Consider the following 10484-nt stretch of genomic DNA (forward strand, 5'->3'; position numbering starts at 1 on the left):
TGCCTAGTGTTTCATTAACATGTTAGACATTACCCACCTGAACACAAAAATGAAAACAAAAACAAAATCGCAGAAGCTGTCTTATCAGAGGCATCCTCACTGAAGTGGAAATTAAGACAGGTAACTCTAATGCAGAATCTAGTTAAAACTGTTCAGGAAAAAAAAAAAAAAACATTGCTCAGGAATTGCCAACCAAAATGTTTTTTTTTTTTTTTTAATTTTATTTATTTATTTATTTATGATAGTCACAGAGAGAGAGAGAGGCAGAGACATAGGCAGAGGGAGAAGCAGGCTCCATGCACCGGGAGCCCGATGTGGGATTCGATCCCGGGTCTGCAGGATCGCGCCCTAGGCCAAAGGCAGGCGCCAAACCGCTGCGCCACCCAGGGATCCCCCAAAATGTTTTTAAATAACATAAATTGATAAATTTTGGATATTGAGAAACAAAATCTAGATGGATTTTCGTGACTTTCCTAAACAACCTAGGATAATCAGCTGGTAAACAATTGGGATTTATCTTTTTTCAACAGGATAGGAAGATAATATACGTAAACTAATGAATGCTCTCCTGTACACTAGTAATAACTAGTAATAAAATACAGATGGAATGAAAAACGTTCCCAGTCACAAATATCAGAGGTATGTGAAGAGATAAAATATATTTTATCCATGATTTGGGCAATAGTTGAGAGCTTAGTCATCAAAAGTCACGGGTTCTGGAGCCAAGAGCATATGGTATAAATATCAGCTTTGCCACTCATCAGCTATATGATATGAAGTGACTTAATTTAAAGACACATTGCTGTGGCTTCATTCCCTATTTGTGAAATGGAGATAATAACAATAATGCCATTGACCTAAGGTCATGGTGAGAATGAAATTCATTAATATTTGTAAAGCATTCAAGTAGGTGCCTACAATGTAGTAAGTGCTCTCTAAATATTAGTTATGGTAACTATATAAAACTTTAAGGAAGAACATAAATAACTGGATAAAGAATAACTCTAATACTGAATAGGAAGTCTTAGTATTCAACACCATCAGTTCTCCCTAAATAACTATGTTGATTTAATCTAAATCTGAGCCCAATTTCCATAAAAGTTTATACAAAAGAAGTGATGCACTGTAGTTATACAGGGTATATATATTAGAATCAGGTGACCTGGGTTCCTTATTTAATGATTCCAATTTTCATTCTCCTAATCTATAAAGCAAATGTAGTAATAAAATATACCTCATATAATTAAATGTGATTATTTGTGTCAGTAAAGCCTTTGTCATAGAACCTGACCCAGAAAAAGCAAGCTGTATGTAACAGTGAGCTATTGTTGCCAATATATTTGGGGAAATACGTTTTACTGAAAAAATAATTGTACACGAGTAGCAAAGTGGTCTTTTTCTTTAATAAGAGGAAGCTGGGAAAGGTGTGATAACTCAGGGAGATTATTCTCCTAGACATGAAAATTTGTTAGCCTTCCACAGCAATTAGAACTGTGTGGCACAGGTTCAACAATGAAAAGGTGAATGGAGCTGAAGATAAAAACAGAAGACAGTGATTAATACACAGTAACATTGCTTTATATCAATACTCCTTTAAGCATTTTACATGTAAATTAACCCCAAAAAGATAGTGTTTGCTCCCCTGAGTTACAGAGGCACTGGTGGGCTAAGTGACCTGCCTAAGGTGTATTGAGTGTCAGAGTGGAATTGGACCTGCACATCTGGTTCTGGAATCCACACTCTTCTCTAAGGCACTAGGACATTTTATGATTTAGTAGAGTTGAAATTTTCAGTCATTGGAGAATATTTGAAGAGTTCAATAATTAGTGCTAGGATATACATATATATATATATATATATATATTTGTTAGAATGTATATATATGTATATATTTGTAGACTATAACTATATACATAGAATGTAGCTATATATACTATTATATATGTACAATATGACTATATATAGAACATAGCTATAGTTATATATGGTTTTAGATATATAGTTATATTCTAGGAACATAAATTCCAGATCAATAAATTATTTCAGTATGCTTAAAGACATCTAAATAAACTTGGGGGGTGATAATCATGGGGTAGACTTTTCAAAGTGTGGCAAGGTGTTAATTGAACCCAGATGGATCTGTAGATTCTCCTTCTCTGAGAAATGGATGGGTCAGTGGCTTCATAGGCATCAATTAGCAAGAGTTGATAACCTTGGAAAAATGACTTTTGGGGAATATATCTGAGCAACCATCCCTAAAAAGTGACAGCTGAGACATGGAGATTAACAGGGCAGGTCAAACAACCTCACTTTGGTGGCCTATATTTAGAGAGAGAACCCAGGCAGAATTTAATCCCATTCCGTTCAGTTCATCTCAGTAATATGCACACCTGCTGTGTGCACTGTGCAGTGTTTTAAATACAATAGTGGAAAAAATTAGTGTTTTCTCTGTCCTCATGGGGCCAGTTTACAGTCACCTGATAGTGACCAAAAGTCGTATAAGACAGTATAATACAGCGTGCCGTTAGAGAAGTCCAGGGTGCTATCGGGTAAGAAGGGTGCTTAATCTAGATTTTGTGCTTGTAGAAGGCTTCCCAGAGAAAACAATAGCTAGGACAAGATTAAGCGTTAAGTAAGAGGGATGCCTGGGTGGCATAGTTGGTTAAACGTCTGACTCTTAATTTTGGGTCAGGTCCTGATCTCAGAATCCTGAAGTCCAGCCCTGTGTCGACCTCTGTACTCAGCATGAAGTCTGCGTGAGATTCTCTCTTCCTCTCCCTCTGTCCCTCCCACTCATGCTGTCTCTCTCTCTAAAATAAATAATCTTTTTTTAAAAACCAAGAACATCTGCTCCTTTTCCTAGTTCTGTTTGTGAAAAGAACTCTATTTTCTCCAAGTATTGAAAATAGAGACCTGGATTTCTAAGGAAATAGGAAAATAAACAACTAGATATGTAGGCTGAGAATCAGGAGGAAGATCTTGACTGGACATGTGGAACTGAGGTATCAAGTAAGCAACTAGTGATGGGAAACATGAAAAAAGATTGTCAAGGGATAGAATGTAGAGTTAGCACAGGTCCTACTGCAGCGCCCTGCATATTACCAACAGTTAATGGGAGTTAAAACAAAAACTCTGACTGCAACCCTGGAAAGAAGCTGAATAAATCCTACCTCGTTGAGCCCAAGTAACCCTTGGAGCCATGATAGATAGTAATAATTTAAAAAAAATCACTGATTTATATCACCTAGTCTGGAATAGTTTGTTACACAGAAATAGATGACTCTGGAATACTATTTTCTGAAAGGTTCTCATGATGAACCTTAGTTTGGTGACCACAAGGCAAGAAATCCAAAAGTAGAATGTGGTACAACTTTCACACTTCCGTGGCTCCTAACAAACCACATTGACTCTTGGAAAGACTTCACTTCTCCAGGAGATTAGATACTATATCACCATGGTATCAGTTCTTCTTTTATACTTTTTAATGTAAATATTCTGGACTGAATTAAATCAATCATTTTATTTTATTTTTAAAACAATCTTTAAAAATATTTTATGTATTTATTCATTAGAGACACAGAGAGAGGCAGAGACAAAGGCAGAGGGAGAAGCAGGCTCCTCTCAGAGAGCTCAATGCAGGACTTGATCCCAGGACCCCAGGATCATTCCCTGAGCCAAAGGCTGGTGATGCTCAACTGCTGGGCCACTCAGGTGCCCAAAATCAATAATTTTAATATTGTATCATTCTACTACTTTCTTTTAAAAAAATATTTTATGTATTTGAGAGAAAGCATGAGAGAGAGAGAGAGAGAGAGAGAGAGAGAGAGAGAGAGTGTATGTACACAAGCACGGAGGAGGGACAAAGGGAGAGGGAGAAGCAGACTTGCTGCTGAGCAGGGAGCCCAAGTTGGGGCTCAATCCCAGGACCCTGGGATCATGACGTGAGCTGAAGGCAGACGCTTAACTGACTGAGCCACCCAGGTGCCCCTCATCCTCCTACCTTATTTCTATGACATTAATTGAATTGTAATGTTTAACTTTGCATTAGAGTAAGATTTTCTTATGTTTAAATTTTAATTTTAAGATGTACTATTAGGTGGTAATGTGAAAGAAAAGATGCTGACAAACATTTTTAAAATGAAGATTTGAAGACATAATCCCATGTCAAAGACAATAAAATGTGAGAAAGTATATCTCATAAGTGGATGCAATATAATATTTAATATTGATACTCTCATTCTAGCAAAGAATATGAAAGATAAAATTTCAAGATAAGCTCAGGAAATGGGGCATGATTTGGGTCAGTCTGTTCCAGGACCTGACTTTTATTCTACAACATCGGACTTAAGTAGTCATTTACTCTCAACTTTCTGAGGCAGCTGAATTATAGTGCCCGACATCCATAGCTCTCTCTTTCAATTGTCCACATGTATCAGAGTCTTTGCTGGAGGAGCTAATGAATCATTAAGACGTTCCTGTAGAGGGCCTGGTGGTGGTGGCCCGGGCTGAAGGCCCGGGGGTCACAGATGATGGCCATCGTAATGCAAAAGAAGAAAGGGCCTGGAAATAGGAATAAGAGCAAAAGTATATACATTTGACTGTTTTCAGAATTGATCTCTTCTCAGAATATGACCGGAAATGCCAGTAACCAACTGGAGTTTGAGAATAATCATGACAAGAAATTGTGCACCTTACTTTTCACACTAGAACATATTCTTGATTGAGTCTTTTAGCTGAAAAAAAAAAAAAGATTCAAGAAAAGATGAAGAATTCTTTGAGAAAAACAAACAAAAGCTTCCTACTACTTCTCCAAAGGGACTGATTGGTTCCCAGAGATCCCTGTACTAAAAAAAAAAGCTGAGGAAACACGGGCAGATCCAGTTATGTAAAACCCAACATCTAGGTCAGTGGCATAACTATTCAGCTATGCGCTGAGATTCCAGATTGCCACCTTCTGGAGTCACGGGTCTTCCCTGCCTTCCCATCTGCCGGTTAAAACAAAAACTAAATAACCTAATTTGCTAAAAATTCCATAAAAGCAGTAAGGTCCTGAGGTGGTATCAGTTTTGTTCCTCAAATATTGGTCACTGGAAAAAAATGTCCTTACTGCATATTTACAATTTAAAGAGCGTTTTAGAAGGCAGCCAGACTTAGAAGGTGAACGTGTTGTTTGGCTCCATTTATGTGGTGTTTAGGGGAGGATAGAGCTGTGACAGAGAACAGATCCGTGGGCTCCAGCGGGTGAGGATGAGGGAGAAGGGGAGTTGCTGGGTGTCGGGTACGCTGTTTGTCTTTTTTTTTTTTTTTTTTCGTTCAACAACACCATCTTTATTCAAAAATATATATCTATGAGACATTTCAGAATATACTGCTGCCACCAATGACAGCCTATACTTCTAAATAAAGTCCTAAATTAATATACAAATTTAAGCTTTAAAAATATTCTTTAAGAAAAACAAAACAAAACAAAAGAAGAATGAAGACTTTCTGAGGAATATGACCTAAAGGAAAGGTCCTTTGAGGCCTATGGGTGCCCTAAGTAAAGAAAACACACAACAGGGATCCCTGGGTGGCGCAGCGGTTTGGCGCCTGCCTTTGGCCCAGGGCGCGATCCTGGAGACCCGGGATCGAATCCCACATCAGGCTCCCGGTGCATGGAGCCTGCTTCTCCCTCCGCCTGTGTCTCTGCCTCTCTCTCTCTCTCTGTGACTATCATAAATAAATAAAAAATTTAAAAAAAAAAAAAAAAAAAAAAAAAGAAAACACACAACACAAAACCACCCACCCCACCCCACCCGATCACCTCATACATACAAGGAGAAGAAAGGTTCACTTAAATTAAACAAATGAAGTAATAGCACACTTGGGGAGGATACGGGGAGAATTAAAATTTAAAAAACAAAAGCATTTTATTAAAAAACACAACAAAACAAAAAACCCAAAACTAACTTCCTTATAAGGAAGTCCACTAGTAACAGGGGTTAGGAGGCCAACACATTCATTTACATAATTGCTACAGTTTCATTTCTTGCTCTTGCTGTAATAATTATGCACCAATTGCTGGTCAAACTCAATCAGATAAAACATAGCAGTGGGCGAAATCCATTATGTCATAACATTTTCATCTAGATGACAGAAGCAAATATCTACTATACCCCTTTGATTCATGGCTAGTAACATTTTGCTTCCTTGGTGAAAGCACAGAGAATGTCCAAGATGGGTCTATTCCAAAACAAGCGCTCATGTGTAGGACTAAAGCAGCACGCCATATGGGGAGGGGGAATATGTGCAGAAACAGCAAATATTAGAATTGATCTTTCAATTTTAGAAAAGTCACCTACTGCCCTATGGCCTCTGGGAAGAAAAACTTTGTAGAGACTCATTAATTCAATAATGACAGGACAACAGGCAGTGTCAATAAGCAAACACACAGTCTGTATTCAAATCCAAAAAACAGCTTAAATGCTACTTACTATGTTCTACAGAGAGTTAAACTGAACACCTGCTACGACTTTTCATCCTTTTTGCTTCATGGCAGGCAGGAGAGCTTCTTAAAGGAAAGCCTGCCACACGTTTAAAACACAGGCTATGTTTCAACATGTTTAACATGTAAGATTACAAGTAATTGGCTTTTTGGTAATCCTGAAAATAACTCAAAATAATGGAGATTCTGAAGCCCCCACCACTGAAAGTAATTGGCTTTTTGGTAATCCTGAAAATAACTCAAAATAATGGAGATTCTGAAGCCCCCACCACTGAATTCCTTTTTACAGCTTCTGGATTTCAGCCTCTGGGCTCTGACTCCTAGTATACTATTTGGGCGAATTGGTTTCTGCCCTTTCCAATGTCAAAAATAAGCCTGCCAAATCAGAGCGATTTCCAGTCAGCAGGCCTAACCTTCACTAAAAGCAAGGTAAAAATCCTCTCAAACTACATTATATAGTCATAATGTCAGCTGGCATGATAGTGGAATTAAAACCCAAAATTAAAATCCGTGACTTACCCCCTTCCTCTGCCCAAGCTATTCAGTCACAGCTCATCAGAGTACTTTTCCTCCCCCGGGCACAAGGACAGGCACAGTGGCCAGTGGCAGAAACTGACATACACAAAGTGTCATATTCACAAGGGACATGTTCATGTTTACTCACCATACTGTAGACATGCGCCCAGTGAAGGAAAGGAGTGTGAGCCCTACTCCCCAAGAGACATGGGTTGAAAAAGCAACACCTGTGCAGAGCCCAGACTCAGTAGCTTTTGGGGTCCACCAGTGCCATTTCTAACAACCGCCTTCACAACCGATTTGGGCCAAAAGACCATGTTTTTAGGAACGTTTTCTCAGACAGTGGGTGCCTGGGAAGGTTGTTTGTAGGAACCTGAAGTAAGTAACTTATTTTTAACTCATACCTGTGATCCCTGTTACTCTTGTTTCTCAACTACAACTTCATGTCCCAGATCAGCTGTGAATCTAATTGCTAGATTCCCCAGTCAGCTTATAAAACAAACACACCTCACCTGTGACTACATGTCACTGGAAGTAAGGAAAAGGAAGGATGAGATTTGGCAAACTCTTTATGGCAAAGCTGCTTGACAGTTGTGCCTCCAACCTTTGGGGTGGATGGTAGCCAGGAAAGTCAATGACACCAGAGTAAGTCCTTCAGTGGAGGCCTGTACTGAACTTGAACAAGCCCAGCTCAGAAAAGAAGCTGCTTTCGTGACACAATGCTGTCCTAAGCGACAAGATTCTTCTGAAAGCTTCCAGAAGTACACATGATTTTCGTAACTTCTTGGGTGTAAAGAGAGAGCTAAGAATGGAAAACCAACAGGGGCATGAACACATGAAGTGGGAGTTTGTATTCCTTCCATATATGAACCTAAATGACTCCACTTGCCACTGTTGTGAATTGTGCTCAACAAAGAGAGGACGGAGAGGAGAATCAGGGTCTGTGGTTCTTTCTTGAGGCTGCAGGACCAGGATGAAGGAGGGACAGAACCTGGGGCCACAAGGTTATTTCCAACCACGACTTGCCCTCTTCTTTCTGTTGATAGAGATGGGAATCTGGGGCATGACACCTGTCCTAGTCAGTCGAAAACAGGTCACCAGGAGAGGGCAGGGGGGCCAAGCCTCCTGTGACGTCGGGCAGCAATGAGAGGTCTGGCAAGCTCTGAATATGGGAGTTCAGTTCCTTGTGGATCTGGGTTACCCGAGCAAGCTTCTGTTTATATTCTTCTAGTTTTTTCTCCTTTTCTGACAAAACATCTTTCTGGTTCTTGGTGTACTCCACCAGCATCCGAGCCAGCTGGCGCCGATCTTCCAGTTCTGCCGCCAGACGCCCGTTATATTCTGCTAGTAACAGAGATGCTTCATCTACTGTTTTTGAAAGACGTTCAGCTGCCTCTTTGTCTGTTATTTTTTCCAACAGAGAAACATCTTGCACTTCCTGGGGCAAAGAAGCAATCTTCTGCCGGACAGTAGCATCCCCTGATGCAGCATTTTCCAGGTCCTGCAAAGCTTTGATCAGTTCCTCAGTCAAGAGGGGTCCTGCAGAAGGATCTTGGGGAGAGTAGCTTCCAGGGTAGTCATCCTCCTCCTCCTCTTGTATCTGCTGAAAAGTTCGCTTCAAAGATTTCTTCTCCTCTGTTGCTTCGGGGGGAGGGCTCTTGGAGTCCTCCATAGACAGCTTCAGCTGCTGTATGAACTCGCCGCCATACACCCTTCTTTCTTGCCAGATGTTCAGCAATCTTTCTAAAGGTTTTTTACAGCCTTCATCTGCCTCTCTGGCAACATGAGAAAAGGCATCCACAAGAACAGATTCAAATTCTCTAGTGAATTCAGGTCCTTTCCTTTTACTGTTTTGGATGACATCATTGGCTAAGTACAGAAAAGTAAGCTTTCTATTTGATTTGGCTTTGCGGAGCTCTCGGTGCCACACAGAAACGATAGGTCCCGCGTCCTTGCGGTGGTGGATGAGCCACAGCGACAGGGTCTGCACGCTCTTCTGAGAGCTGTTCAGCTCCGAGAGCTTCTTCTCCAGCGCCGACTCGGAGAAGGAGGACATGGTGGCGGCGGCGGGGCCCTGCAGGGAGCAGCCTGGGCCGCCCAGTGCGGCGGGAGGAGCGACCGCACGCACGAGGCCCGGGCCTCACCGGAACGCCTGCGGGGCTCTTTACTGACTGACTGACGGCCAGGGGGGCGAGGAGGGGGAGGGGATGGGTCTCCGCAGTAACAGCCGCCCGCGCCGCCGCCACAAGATGGCCACCGACCTCTCACCCCGCCCCGAGCAGGGTCAAAGGGCAAGGGCACCGGGAGGTGTCAGAGCTACAGAAAAACGCCCTCCAGTGGCGGCGGCCTCCCCGAACCTCGCTCAGGGCACTTCGAAAGCGACAGACCGGCAAAAAAGCGCAATCCGGCGGCCTCCGGAAGGCGCTTTGACCGCTCGCGCCCCCGCTGTTTGTCTTTATCGTGTGTGGTGGTGGCCACACACTTATCCGTGTGTCAGGATTTACAGAGCTGTATGCAAAAAGTTAATCTTACTGCCTGTGGATTCTTAAAAAATGTGAAACCTAAAAGGGAGAAGTAGGACCAACGGCAAACGACATGCGAAACCTTAGTCTCCAGAGGGCGTAGGGAGCCTTGGGGGAAACCCGCAGCAGTGAGTCTGCAGACCTCTCTGGACTGAGCAGACCAGCGCGCTCTGTGTCCACGCGTGTAGAGCAGGGACGTGACTACACACACGTGCCCATGTGCTCCCGGCTGAGCCCCCGCGGATAGAGATGGCACGTGACTCAGGGAAGGAAACTGCGCAGCGTCCTCTCGAGAAGCATCTGCCAACCCTTCTGACTGGTCCGCGCTCCACCCACAGGGGCGGTTTCGAGGGGGTTTTGTCAGGGTGACCGTGTGGCAGGAGAGGCGCCGCGTCCTGCGCCCCACGGTCTGAGGAGACGCTCGGCCGATTCCGAGGGACCCTGCCAGGAGGCGGCGCTGCAGCACTTGGGCAGCCGCTCTGGCGTTTGCTTCCACGAGAGCACTTCAGGCGCCCTTCGCCGGCTTGTCCTGCGCGTTGGATGGACTTGATGCAATTTAAATGAGCCCCGGTTAGATGTTCTGTCAGAACGACTGGCTGGAAATGAACCGTCTGAAGCGGGTGAACTGACGTATCCTCCCGTGGCGCTGTGGTGTGTTCACCCTGCGTTCCCCCCTGAGCGCCCTTCGCTGTGCTCAGCTGCGCCGCGGCGGGCGGTCGCCGAGCGAGGAGGCCTGACGGAGGCCTGACGGGGACCTGACAGGGGGGCTGACGGGGACCTGACGGGGGAGGGGGCTGACGGGGGCCTGACGGGGACCTGACGGGGGGGGGGCTGACGGGGAGGCTGACGGGGACCTGACGGGGGGGGGGTTGACAGGGGGGCTGACCGGGACATGATGGGGGAGGGGGCTGACGGGGGCCTGACGGGGGCCTGACGGGGACCTGACGGGGGGGGGCTGACGG

General features: G+C 43.7%; 1 pseudogene; it reads right to left on the reverse strand.

The window, feature by feature from the left end:
- Positions 1-5887: 5887 nt before the first annotated feature.
- On the reverse strand, positions 5888-10281 carry LOC112912745 (regulation of nuclear pre-mRNA domain-containing protein 1B pseudogene; annotated as a pseudogene).
- Between the last annotated feature and the right edge of the window lie 203 nt (positions 10282-10484).

Source organism: Vulpes vulpes, unplaced genomic scaffold (genome assembly GCF_048418805.1).
Source record: "Vulpes vulpes isolate BD-2025 unplaced genomic scaffold, VulVul3 Bu000000666, whole genome shotgun sequence".
NCBI lineage: Eukaryota > Metazoa > Chordata > Mammalia > Carnivora > Canidae > Vulpes > Vulpes vulpes.